The sequence below is a fragment of the Natator depressus genome, chromosome 14 (assembly GCF_965152275.1).
Source record: "Natator depressus isolate rNatDep1 chromosome 14, rNatDep2.hap1, whole genome shotgun sequence".
Taxonomy (NCBI): domain Eukaryota; kingdom Metazoa; phylum Chordata; order Testudines; family Cheloniidae; genus Natator; species Natator depressus.
This window is the reverse complement of record NC_134247.1, coordinates 7,312,441-7,327,121: the sequence shown is the minus strand read 5'-3', so window position 1 is coordinate 7,327,121 and position 14,681 is coordinate 7,312,441. Positions and strand designations below refer to the sequence as shown.

General features: G+C 40.7%; 1 protein-coding gene across 4 annotated transcripts in view; it reads left to right on the top strand.

Moving 5' to 3' along the window:
* Positions 1-13,055: 13,055 nt before the first annotated feature.
* Positions 13,056-14,681, top strand: part of CEP112 (centrosomal protein 112) — a 359,203-nt gene continuing 357,577 nt past the window's right edge. For all 4 annotated transcript variants that reach the window (XR_012641956.1, XM_074972205.1, XM_074972202.1 and 1 more), the window contains exon 1: positions 13,056-13,180. The gene's annotated coding sequence lies outside the window, so the exon portion shown is untranslated. The remainder of the gene's footprint in view (positions 13,181-14,681) is intronic.

The window sequence follows — 14,681 nt, the reverse complement described above, 5'->3', positions numbered from 1 at the left end:
TTCCTCATAAAGTGTCTTTGAATGGTAATGGTGGCATTTGCATTTGAAGAAGTGGTTTTTTTACCCATGAAGGTTTATGCCCTAATAAATCTGTTCGTCTTTAGGGTGCCACCGGACTCCTCATTGTTTTTGTGGATACAGACTAACAGGGCTACCCCTCTGATATTGTGGCATTGATATTCTTATTTTCTTATTGTGCCTTTTTAACTAAACATGAGAAATTTAAGTATGAAAACAACCTTCTCAAGTCACTCATTTTACAGTCTGATTTCAAAGCAAACACATATAAAACCATCCCTCCCTTTTCTAATCTGTAGCAGTAGTCTGAAAATTCAAATGAGGAGGGAGAGTGCTTAGTAAAAAGGGAGGCCCTTGACTAGGGGCTAGAGAAAACTGGCAGTCAGGACTCTGTCTAGTTCTGCCCCTGACTGTCTATAGCATCCTTATTCATGTTGAGTAGAATGACAGAAGTATAAGGCTGGAAGAGAACTTGAGAGGTCATTTAGTCTAGTCCTCAGCACTGAGGCAGGACAAAATATACCTAGACCATCTCTGACATGTGCTTGTAGTATGTTTCTCTGCACATACTCTAATTGGCCTGGATTCTTTCACCCCAGATGAGCCCATGAAAGAAGGCCCCCTCTGTGCAGATCACATAAATGGGTCAGACACCCCTATGGAAACATCTCCTTCCCTTGAGGCATAGAAAGAATTCTTTGCAGCTTCAGGGTCCATAGCGGGGAAGAGGATAGACATTGATTGGGCTATGGCAGGATCTACAGGGATGATATCCATCATCCCCCTTCTGGCCCTGCAGAGACTCTTTTGGCTAAGATGATACAGCTTGGGACTGGACTACCCTTTCTACAGTTTCTGGTGCTAGGGAGCAGGAGTAGCATCAGGAGCCAGAAAAAGTGCAGCGGCACCAGGCATCTTTGCAGATAGCTCTAACCTCCCACAGCTTCCCCGGGATCCTCAATATTTCTGGGCAGGCCCAGTGACCCAGTCTCCAGTGATCCAGTGTGGGGATACGGAGGCAAAACCAGGTTCCTGACAAAATTATAAGGGATAAACTCTCTGAGGAAATAATGTTTTCTCCTCCAAAGCTTTACCCATGTTGATTTTCAAGGGATGAGATTGTGATGGGTTGGACCCCTTGGGAAGCCACCTGTTGTGCTGAGATACCTCTGAGTCTACCTGTTCTGCCAGCACAAGCCTCCTTTAACCTGTCTTGCTGAGCCAGGCTATTAAAGCCGCCACTAACACACACACACAGGCAGGGCCACACCCAGCTGCTGATCAGCTCTGGGAAGACTCAGTGTAAGGGACTTGCTCCAGCACTCAGATGTCCACGCCCCTGGAGCGCAGACCCAAAATATATTATGAAATTCACCCATTCTCTCAATGTGGAAAGAGGTGTGCACACTTCTTGTCTGGTCCCCCCTCCCCCCTTAGAAATTACAGAAACTGGGGTTAATAATAAACTAAACACAATTTATTAACTATAAAAGGCAGATTTTAAGTGGTAAAAGGGGTAACAAACAGAACAAATCAGATTACTAAGCAAATGAAATCAAACAATCAAACTAAGGTAGTTTCACTAAAGAAATTGATTACAAATAGTATTTCTTACCCTAAATAATGTTGCAGGCAGTTTGCAAAGTTTCTATGGTTCAGAGTTCCAGTTATATTCCTTTTCAGACTAGACCCCTGGAGAGGAGGAGGACTGTTTGCCTTCCTTCCCACCCTTAAATACGATTTACATAAGGCAGGAATCCTTTGTTTCCCAACTTGTCCCCTCTTCCCTTACAGTGGAAAATTACAAGAAGTCCGAGGTAATGTTTTAGTATCAGGTGACAAGACCACCTGACTCTGTAGGATCACAGCATCCATGAGTCAGCGGCAATATGGAGCGTCCACAGGAAGGTCAAATTTTTCACAGTCCATTGTCCTCGCTGGCAGGCCATCCGCCCGGTCTGGCTTTTCCATTGTTGTACCTGAAGTGTTATCAGTGGGCATAACCCAAAGTAGCATAGTTGAAATACAGATACATAGTCAATATTCCTAACTTCAGATACAGAAACGATTCAAGCATACAAATAGGATAATTGCATTCAGTAAATCATAACCTTTCCAATGATATCTCACATGAGCCATCTTCCATAAAGTATATCTGAGTTATGTCATTCATATCATAAGCATATTTTCATAAAGAATATGGATTGACATGTCACAGAGATGATCTGTGCTATGCAAAATGAATGAGAAACTAGCATGCTGTGGTACTTCTCATAATGGTATGTAGTGTTGTTGGAGCTGTGTCGGTCCCACAATATTGGAGAGACAAGGTGGGTGAGTTAATATTTTATTAGACCAACTTCAGTTGGCAAGAGACACAGGCTTTCGAGCTTACTTGGAGCTCTTTTACAATGGTGGCAGAATGAGATACTTAAACTTTCTAGCCTCAGTTGCTGTAGCAAGTGAATCTATAGGAAAGGAAATGGTCATGTGTAAACATGTCACTCTAGTATTTGTCCTAGAAGAATCTAATGCAAATTGTTTTGAAGAGACTTCCTATAAAAATACATTTTCTGTTACATAAGGAGTTTATTTTGGTTTCCAAAGGCTAGTAACTATCTCACAACTTCTTATTCTTTTCTTATTTTCACGGTGAGAACATGTAATGCTCTTCTTACTCTGTTGCACATAGTTCTGGAGTCTTAAAACTCCACCTGCCCTGTAAGAGAGAGTATATTTCAGGAACTCAGTGCTATTCAGTAGCAAGCAGTCTGCATGATGATTGGAAGTGTTCATTTCCCAGGGCTGTACAGTACACACACGTAGGCTACAATTTTCAAAAGAACCTAAAAGGAGTTCCTAAATGTCTACAGGATTTGGGTGTATTGCTTTCTTAGACGCTTCTGAAAACCCCAACATTAAAAATCAGAAAACCATTTAGCTTTTACCTGTGATTCCAAATATAACTGAAACAAATATTCTACATTGATTTATCTTATTGATTCTGTTTTATGCAATAGTTAATTTTTAACACTGCAACTAATTACACAATGCCTGCCTTAGAAAAATTCTTACATAAACAAGTTAAGTAAAGATTATGATTTCTGGTCTCTAGCCTGGTTTTTTAGTGGACTATATACTCCATCCAGCTTACGATACAGTGCAGGGCAGTAACAAGATCACTAGCAGTTATGGTAAAATCCATTGAACATTTCATGTAGCTAAGTTGATGAAACTCTTGATTACATAGGATACCAACCAGTATTCATTTAACTCTTAGATATGTACCAGCAAACAAGGAAAATATTCAAACATACTTACAAAATGTGTGTGCGCGCACGCACATGCCTACGTATGCCTGGGCATCAAATTATCATATAACACCTGCTCTGTGCAGTGGAAATGTCATTCTTCTTGTATTGTTAAACTTGTACGACTTGAAGAAGAAAGGATGGTATTTTTAATTACAAATGGGATTGCCTTATGTAATTTATGATGTGCAATAATTTTTTAAATAAAGTATTTTGAGCTCATCTGAGGTCTGTGCCAACTTCTATTAAGATACAATGGGAAAACCCTGTGGGTGTAGTATCAAGTGGGCCTAGGCAAATTTGACTATGATATGCAGGGAGTGGGAAGACTGTTCTTATAACTATATCTTCCTTGTATAGTCCTATTAATTTTTAATACAAACATTTTCAACACTATACAGATGCAAGTGGCAGCAAAGTATTTTAAGCAACTGGGAAACATCTCTGTGTGCACCACTGTTAATTACCTACAATAAGTCTCAGTCTATGAAAGAAATACAGAGTATTATTAGGACAACAGCAACATACCAGAGCAGTTCTGACCACTTTTAGCAGGGAACAGATGTATCTGTAACTGACTAGATGGACAGACCAATCCAAGTAAAGACTATTGTTTTCTATCCCTATTTCAAGTGGTAGACATGAGAATTAAAGTCTTACTGAGCTGTCAGAAGAGATTTATTAATGGTAGCATGCAACTCAAAACCCTTTTGTATAACATGGTACAGACTATGGCACTGCAGGTAAGAGCTGGGTGTTCCCATTCTCCTCCAAATAAAGGTTATGCATACTACATAAGGTGACAATGAATCTCTTCTTGGGATTGACCGTACTAGCAGCTCAAACAAAATCACCAGAACATAAAACCCAGCCTAAGCTTTCTCTTTTGCCCTCGCTGTTCCTAGGCTTTCCTGAGAACACGGTCTTTCTCCATTTTCCTCTGACCAAAAGCAAATGCCTCTCTCTCGTATCTTGGTGGAAGTAACAAGCTGTGCCTTCCCTGCAATGTCAGCAGCTTTACTTCGTTGTTTTATGCAACACCTCTTGCCAACAGGTGGACTGACAGAAGAGATATGCAGCACTAGGTGAGGTCATGTGTCTGTTGTGTTAATTTTCATGGAATAAATAGGTCCAGAGAACCCAGGGTGTTAACACAACCCTGTTACTGTACAACACTAAACAGTTAAACATGGGTCAGGATTGTGAGCACAGAGACCTGGGTTAATTAGTTTCATGGCAAATGCACCACTAAAAACCTTTTTCAGCTTTTATTAAAGATACAGAAAAAAGGAAAAACAGTGAAAGCATTTGAAATATAAAGCATGAAGTAAGACTTATTTTAAATATTCTCTTCATTCCCTTCTCCTTTAGTTGTAGGATTTTTTTTTTTTTATAAAGGAAAAGCCCGCTTTACTGTCTTTTAGATGTTATTAAAGAGGGTTGTAACAGCCCTTTTGGGGGAAAAGAGAAAAGGTTAGTTGAGGTGCTGCTGCTGTTGTTCAAGTCCAAATCCATTTCCTAGAAGATGAGAAAAACACACAAAAAAGGGGAGAAAAAAAGGCCAGCAAAGATAGAAAACCCAGCTTCTGTCTCTTGTGCCGATTCTTACTTGCAACCTTGCTGCTAGAGAAACATAGGGACAGTTTCTCCAACTCCTGGCAGCATCAAGCTGTCTAAGGCTCACAGCCATGTTGCAAAAGATGCAGTCTTGACTGGCTAAGCCAGACTCTTACAAAACAGAGGGCAAGAGGAGAGAGAGAAGGAAGAGAAGAAAAGTTGGGTGGTGGAGAAACAAGTCTCTCATCCCAGCTGGTCTTTGGGAATTAACTGGAGTTGGTGATGTCATCTGGGTTCTTCTGTCTGGCCCATTCCACATAGGTTATCACTCAAGATCAGGACAATGAAGGACCAGTGGTGTCATGGTGAATCCAGGGATGCCAGGGGACAGTGAGCGTGTCAGCCATGGTAGTAAAGCTCTCTCCTTCTGGTCCACCTGTCTCACAGCCTGCCAGCTTGATTCTCCTCCAAAGAGTTTGTTTGTTTCTGACACAAAGAGAGTGATAGGCACAATAGGTCATCCTGTCATTATCTGGCCTACTAATTAGGCCTAATTTCCAATACACCAATTTTGATCCATTGATTTCCCATCCCACACTCTTTCTGTTTACTGACATGATCTCAACACAGTCCTGGTAGGCCTTTTTGTTTAGACGAACCCAGTCTTTCTCTGTCTCTTCTGCACCTTTCCCCATTCACATTTGTTACCAGTGACTGGAACATTTTATACACTTTTATATACTTCCCCACAGCTGAACTCAATTGCAGCAGGCCTGTCAGGCCCCAATTATTACAACATATCCTATCTCCTGTTACATGCACCTATGAGCAAATTCTGCCTTGTTGTAATAGGACAGAACTCCACTGAAATCAAAGGAACTGCACTTTCATACACCACAACAGAATATGCTCTGATAGTCCAATACATTAGCAACAGTGCTGATTATATCACTACTATCACATTATTTGAACGTTAGCTTTCACACATTGTCACTTTGATCCATTCATTTCTCAACCTTTCAGAAGAGTGTATATATAGTTAGATGTGAGAATGTCCCAAACTACTTGACAATTTTAAACTAAGAATAATTATGTCTAAATTACCCAAATAAGATGTCCTTGTGTGTGTGAACTTAACTACTGGACATAGTTTATTTCACCTTATCCACAGAATATTTAGGTAACTAAACTCCTATGTGAAAAATCTCTCTATAAATCTTACTACAGTTTAGTTGTTTGATAAAGTTATTTATACCACATCCCAATCCCAAATTTACAAACAACTCATGATATTTTTTGAGAGGAAAAAACCCCTATGCATTTCAATTGTTTCTGAGAAAAGGAGAAAGATGGACATATTTCATAGAAATACTGAACCTGTGAATAATGTTTCAGCTACAGGTAAATGGAAACTTTTAAAATAAGATAGTTTTGTATAATTTTTTTCCAGAAACTATATAATTAACTCTCAGAGGATAAGAAGCACAGTGAAGATGATAAGTTCTAATGCACAAACTACAAACAACAGAAATTGACAAGGCTCTTATTTGTAAAGAAACATCATAATTACAATATGCAGATGTATTATAAACCAGTGGATATTATGAGAGAGTCTTGTTAGAAAATAAAGAAACTGTACTCTGAACACACTATACTCTGTGAAAATGGTACATTCAATTTTCTTTGTACTTCATATGAGTTATGGAAAGATAGGCTGTGACAAGTGTAAAGGCGCTCTCGCATATCAGGGGTTACCGGTTTCCTGCCTATCACATCTTGCTGGGGTATAAATGAAAAGAAGCTGTTCCAAAGAAGGCTATCACAGGGAAAGGGCATGTCTTAGCTTCTCCCACTTGGCTGAAGCTGGAAAATCCTCAAGGGGTTATTAATCTGGTAGTTTGAAACATTTGTTTTGGTTTGAATTTTGTTTTTGAAAATAAAGCAATCCCTGAAGAAAGGAATGTGAAGTGACCTATACTTGGGACTTTTATTTTTCCTTCCATCAGCTTACATTGGCATGTTTAGAAATTTATCTGATCTATACTAAATTAGGCATTGACTTAATATGGCAAAAAAATATCCAAACAGGAGAAAACACAGCTCTTCTGAAGACCATGATAATTGTTCTACTACAAATTTACCTACAGAATATATTCAAGGGTTGTTTTGTGTTCTGTTTTTGTGGCAAATTTAGAATTTGCCAAATCCACAACTACAGATGCATCTATATGCACCCAGAACATGTAACAGGAATATCCAGTTATAATACTTATTGTTAACAAAAAAATTAGGAAGATATTTAAGACACTAACAATTAGGGAGTAGAATAAGACTTTCATGGGGAAGGGGCAGATCACCCCACATTTACCTACTGTAGGATTTCTTGGAGAGAAGACACTGGGCTATGTGGATCATGGGTTTGATCCAATACAATGATTCCTATGTCCCCATCCAGAGAAAATAATTAGAATTTCAGCATATTAAATATGATGGATAATATTGGTGGTATATGTGCAGTTAACTGTGCTGAAGCATATGTGATTTCCTTTGAAGAGTAACAAGAAATGTCTTGTCTGTGTCTGTGAAAAAGAAACACTCAGCAATTAAATTACTCTAGAACTTTATAGACCAGTAAAGTCTTATAAACCCAACTAACATCATACTAGATTCATTTTAATATTAAAAGACACATTACAGCCAACCTACAGAACTCTAGTTTTAAAAAAAACCTTTATGCATCAGAAGGACATGAATTCTTTTTATAAGCTTTTACCATTCAATATTATACATCAGATACATTTCTTATTGTGATCTGTGATTACACAGTTCCTGTCTTCCTTTATACGTAATGGGGCAGTTGTCATGAAATAATATTATTCAACCTTCCATAAATATAACAGAGTTTGCATGTATGTGTGTGTATGTAATGTTATACCATCTTATACTGCTTCTAGAGTCACAGGACAAAATATTCAAAATCATTTTAATTTGGCATCTATGTTATTTGGCAAACACCCACCTTATTTGAAAATCTGGTCTGGATGTTTTGTAGACAAAACTTGGGAAAGAGCTTTAGCACAGATGCTGACAGTTTAATATAAACTTTTCAGCAGCTAAAAGGTTGCGAAGTTGGAATATGGTTAGAGACTAGTTTGCTGGGCTGCCATGAAACACTACTTTGTTTCCTCCCAGTTTCTTTGTACTTTACACATCAGCAGCACTTCTTTGCCTCCTGGGTCATAATGTTTTTTCTAAGCACTGTTAATAAATGTTTCAGTTTCCTGAATTCTACTTACCCCTTCAGTGTGGGAATCCTGATCACATCACCTGCCTCCCTCCCTGCTCTCAAGATGGATATATTAGAGCAATGGTTTTAAACCTTTTTTCATTTGCAGGCCCTAAAAATTTTGAATGGATGTGCAGACACATAGTCTGCAAACACCCAGGGGTCCATGGACCACAGGTTGAAAACCACTGTAGCAGAGTATGCATAAGCATTGTCCTCAAGAGTTATATTCATGTTTTTGTACTTATTAACCATTCTCCTCAAATAATGTGGTTAATAAGTACAAAAAAATAATGTGACCTGATAAGTCTTTGAAGTGGTGAAATGTTTTGTGAGTCACAACATTTCAGACATGAAAGGTTTGCACAGAAGACTTTAAAAAAAATGGAGTGCAACTAGAAGATGTTTCCAAGAAGCCTGGAATGAGTGAGTGAAGCCTGCCATTTTCTTTAGATAACTGAAAGAACGCCTTAAGCTGTGCTTATGTTATTTGCGGCAACCTGCTGACACTGTTACAAAGATAAGACAGCATGGTAAAATTAGATGAAAATACACTGAATTGCATTTTATGTAAATGAATGCATTTTACAATTCAAATTGTGATTTTGTTCTGTTTTCACTCTGGGGATTTTTATGTATTCTACAACTGTACTTCTAGAATTATTTCCTCTGGAGGGCCAGCAAACATCAACACGTATCAACTAACTTGTTCAGAGCAGTAACTTCTGCAGGAGACAGCTGTGGTAGCTGTATGAACATTTTTCTCTCTTGGATAGAAGTTATGTAATTGTGAAATCACTGCATACACTCTCCACTAGAGAAGACTCTTTCCCTTTTTGGTGCCCTCCATCACTCAACCTTGTTAAACAAACGCTGAACAGACTAACAAAGTGGATCTGTTCTCTCAGGACATTACTCCTGGGCAGGACTGGTAGATTCATTACTGGTCCTGCTCCCTCCATGAATCTTTTAAGTGACCCTCTAAAAGATACACATCCACATGTTTACATTTGCCCCTCAGACTACTAGCACATTCTGTATTTCAAGAAGCTCAGTAGTGGGCAAAATACAAGTAGAATGTGGCCCATATGTAAAAGCCAAATGCAGGTAGCTTGTTCGCAAAACAGATTAGCTTGCTTGACAGATCTGGAGCTTGAAGTTCTCAATTTGTCAACAAAACTGGTACAGTATTATCAATGGCAGTGCAAGCTTCCCCATGCTCCCATGTCAGCGTGCTTCAAACCTGTCCTGGAAGAACCAGCTCTCGGATTACAGGTTTGTCATCATTTGGTCGACTGAGCCTTTGGCTTTTCTCCTTAGACTGCCAACAAGGATTCTTATTGCTATTTGTCACCTAAGAATTGAACTGACTTGGACCAACCAATTTCATATATTGCCATTACAAATCTGGGCTTTCAACAGGTGATTCAGAGATGAAAGTCTCTACATTTGATTTGATCACTTTGGCCAACCAGTTCACCAACACTATTTCTGTAGAGTACAAGTCCATTATTTTAAAATATAAAAAGATTAATAATTGTCATTATAATTATTTTAAAGTCAGAATTAAAAAAATCATTTTATTAAAGAGTATAAGTCTTTTGTAGTCTGCTCATGAGATTGCACCAAGAGATGAAGCCTGGGTAGATGGACTCCATCAGTGTTTTTTGCACTGCCACTATGCAAATATGTGAATGCAATTTTCTAAGGAGTTACAGTCAATCTATCAAGGTAACTAGTGTAGTTGCCATAGCTATCTTTGAATGAACCTTAATCCAGAATTATTTCCTCTGAAGATTAACTGAGAAATCAAAGAGAAAAAATTTGCTACAGTATTTTAAGAAATTCTTCTTTGCTATATTGGTGCATATGGATCAGGATTAGTCATGATCTGAAAGTGTTTACTCACTCTAGACAGAAAATATTTTAGCTGCTTTGTGTACGGCAAGGTCAGAGGGGGGGAATTTTAGGAAGAAAAATAGAAATAAAATAATAAGATTTGCCAATTTATGCTCTTTTTCACATTTAGGATCCCAAGTAATACAGAGACAGATTACCATTTAAGTTAACTAAAAAGGGGAGCTGAATACACTACTTCCGAGTATTAATTTTTGCTATAGGTAAGATCCTGTTTTGCTTGTGCCTAAATTGATATTTCCCTTGCAACATGTTCTGAAAAAGGTAGTACATTAAAATGCCTACAGAAATAAAAAGAAATTTTGATTTTATACACTTTCAAACTTTTTTTTCCAATTACAGTAGTTCCATACACCACTTACTACTTTTGGTGATACCAGTTCACCAAACTGGAGGTGTAGCCTTAGAGACTACCCATTGGAGAACACAAACACTGCCTATTCGGGGACCTAAAGTCTTCAGAAAGGGAATTCTACAGCTAACTCAAATATATGAATGCAATTTAACTGGAAGTGTTGACCAAAACCAACAGTATTCAACAGCATATAAGAAGCTTGTTTGTTCTAGTCACTACTTGCAATTAAACAATGTTCAGCAATGTTGACATTTAATGGAGAATTGCCAGAAATATTGTTTGTTATTGCCGAAAGCCAGATCTATTTTTCGTTGACCTTCAATTTCAAAATGACACAGAAAAAATATTTCCCCCCATTATTGATACTTATCAAGATATTGCTCAATAAAGCAAACAAAAAACAAAACCCCACCTATCATCCACCCAACCAAGAGACTCTACAATTTCTCTCTCAGACCTTTTATCTATCTCTCGGGCTTGTCTACACATATAGTGCTGAAGCGCTTAGTGAAGACGCTACCTTTGCAGACGGGATAGCCTCTCACATCAGTGAAAGTACTCCACCTCCCCAAGAGGCGGTAGCTATGTTGATGGGAGAAAACCTCCTGTTGACATAGCACTGTCTACACTGGGGGTTTGATGCAGTTATACCAACCTCTCAGGGGGGTGGATTATCCATAAACCTGAGCGATGTAGTTATACCAACGTAAGTCTGTAGCGCAGACCAAGCCTTAAGGTTTCATTCTTCTGCCCATCACCATAGTATGAGTACCTGTCAATAAAATCAGTCACAGTAGTGAAGACCTTACTGGACTTCCTGGAAGCTGGAGTCTCTGGCATTTCTTCCTTTCTGCCGTCAAAATTCTGCTCTGCGAGGTTTTTTTAAAAAAAATGTATTATTTGTTTGTTGTTTCAGGGGGAGAATGGGTTGCTAGGGAATTGGGAATAGAAGAAGTAATTAGTATTATGAATGTCACTTTTGATAGAAAGGCTTCATCAAAGAAGGTTTTGCAACATTTCTTAAGGATGGTGAGACAGGATTCACCTACCTATGAAAGATTCTCATCAAGCCCCCACAACAATACTCAAAACATAAAGTAGGCATGTAAATAACTTTTCAACCTTTAAACTAATTCCTCCCACTGCTCAAAAATCCTCAAATACAATATGTGGATTCTTACAAATGATTACACATGTACAAAACTAAAATCAAGTGAGTGGTTTCACTGACTTAAATTGGATTAGTCTTGTGTATGTTTACAGGAGTGGGGTTTTATACCCAATTGGAGCTACTTGGGGAGACCTGTACTCATCAAGACCTAAGATGAAACCATAATACGTATATGTGGCAGAATGAAAACAGCGAAAAAACAACAAAACCCAACTGAAACCTCCCTCAAGGCATTCACAAGCACAAAACAGCTTCACTACAAACAAGGCCCCCTCAAAATGGTACATGTGTTTGGTGTGCCATTTTAATTGCGTTTAAACAATGTATTACTTAAGTCATCTTAAAGAGATTTATTCAGACACATAAAGCCTAAAAGATGCGTTTTGTGCACAAATCCCAACATAAATCAAAATGAAATAATTCTCCCCACACACCCTTCAATTAAACCCTTCCATAGGGCTCCCTGCCGAGCAATGCCACTGCATGCCCCCCAAACCTCTTCTTTTGGCCCCCACAAAACACACTTTTCAAGATAACTCCCTGAACAGCTTTGTGTCCCCCCCCAACCATCCCACCGCCAACAGCCCCCCTGCCCTGACCCAGTGCCACACCTCCGCAGATCCCCACAAACCACCCCTTCTACACCACAATCCCCCTCCCTGACACAGCCCCCCCACTTGATCCCTCCCCCACCACAGCCCCCCCTCAACCCACCACAGCGCCCCACCCAATGCTTAATTTGTAAGGAACGGGGTGCCAGAGCTCAAGGCATTTTTTTACGTTCCGAACGGAGGCACAAGCCCGGAGGTACCAGGGCTCGGAGCTGCCGAGCCGCGAGGTGGCGGGGCTCAGCCCTGGCACCAATGAAGCACTGCCCCACCCCGAGCCAGCCCCGCAAACCGCCCTCCCCCCCCCCATTACAGCCTTCCTCCCAGACAGCGCCCCCCCCCGGCATTTCCGGAAACCACCGCTCCCCAACACAGCCGCGCCAAACTACCCCCTCCCCGAATCCCCCCACAACGTCCCGCTCTCTCCCTCCCCCCCGGGCCGCTTCCTCCTGCAAAGCCTCCCCTCCCCCTGCGGCAGAGCCCCGCGCACTCGGGGCCCAGCCGCGGCCTTGCTCGCCCCGGCAGCGTCGCAGCTATGGCAACCCCCGCGGCCTAGCCCGCCCTACGGAAACGGAAGCCGGGGCCGGGGCCCTGCCACTCAGGGCAGCCGGGAGCGGCGGGGTGGGGCTGGTTTGAACCGTTGGCTGCTTAGCCTGGCTCCTAGGTTGGCAGCGGTCGCGTCCTCTCCGGGGCAGGGGGTGCCAGGCCCAGCAGTGCCTGGGAGAGGGTCGCTCCATCCCCTTGGACTGGGGGGTACTGAGTAGGGGGCCCGCTAGCCTGAGACTCCCCCCAGACTAGTATAGGGACCCCCTAGAACAGGCCTTGAGCTCCCCTTCCCCTCCTGCTGCAGCAGCTCCCCCAGCTCCCCCATTGGGTGCTGTGCAAGCGTTGGGAGCCCCCTGGCGAGACCCCCCCCCCAGAGCGCTGGGCCCAAGCCTCGACGTCGTGGACCGTGAGGTAAATGGCGCCGCGTGGTCGTGGCCCAGCAGGCGGATGGAGGGAAGCGATGGAGGGAAATTGCCTTCCCCCACGTGCGAAATCCCAGCAGCGGGGTGCGGGTTGGGCATGGCGGCTGGGTCGCGAAGTTCTTAGCAGCGGGCGGGAAGGTGGGCACAGGTTGCCAGAAGATGTCACGTTGCTTAAAGTGATCATGCAAACTGGGGATGTGTGGAAGAGGTAGCAAAGGAAACCTGTTCCTGCGGCTGTAAAGTTGAGGGGCTGAGTAAGATAAGTATAGTGATTTATCTGCCCAACTGCTAACAAAGGTTGGGAAGCTGTTTAGTATGAGGCAGATAGTGCAGAGTTGTAATATATGTAGTATAACGAGACTTAAATGATAGAATATATAGATGAGGACATGGAGGCAACCCACCCTTGGGTGGAAAATTATTGAATGTTGAGTAAGGCAAAGGGTCTCGCATATCACTGATGGGTGTGGTATAAGAAGCTGAATTGATTATATATAGTGATTTATTTGTGTAATTTCGAGTGCAAGCCATGGACTACCGGTAAAACACTGCAATTAGCATAATCTCGCAGTGTAATGTAGAAAATTTTTATTATTTTAAAATTGAGGTAGAAATTAACTATAACAGGAATCCTTGGCTCACTGCATTTCCAAATTTCAGTTCAGTTTAAATGCAATACCAACCTTACTATATGCATTGACAAATTTCAGTTCAGCACAAATGGAATACCAGATTAGAATGTTACATGATGGTATATGTTTCATAAAAATAGTTGAAGGAAAAGAAAGAGGGAGGAAAAATACATTTTCCTCTTGATATGGAATGTTATTGAATGTTAGCAAGGGGAGATACATAGTATATAAGGGAGGAGACTTTCCCTCTCAGCTGAAGATGTAAACAGGTAAATAGTGAATTGGATTATAAAACCCTGATTCTCCAAAGATATCTGTGCATATACTTAAGTTTATTCACTGTCAATGGCCCCAAAGGCTAGTGGGACTTGTTGGTGTGTCTAAAGTTAAGTATGTACATAGGCATCAATTCTACAAACACCTACATTTAGCAATGATCATGGTAACGGCAGCCTAAAATATATAGAGATGGTGTAAAATGCAATCTCCTGAATGGGAAACCAGTGAATTTATAAATCATGGGATAGATAATTTGGAGGAAAGACATTTGTATGGCTCTCTCCTAACCCCTCAGTAAATCACTGTTTTTAAAAATGTACAACTGAGTGTTGTATTTTAGCTATATCTTCTGTTCACAAATAACTTTTTATCAAAATATTATTTGTAACGTTGTTCTTCCTGCTTTCCACGTTGTTTTCATTTGTAAGTGGTATCTTGTCACTGACTTCCAAGCAAGAAAAGCTATTTTTTGGATGAATATTATCTTGTTTAATAGCTTTTAGGGAGTAATAAGATGGGTTTATTTATGACCTGTATCTTGCCAAATGCTTTTTTTATGTGTGGTTATTGTTCTCCCTC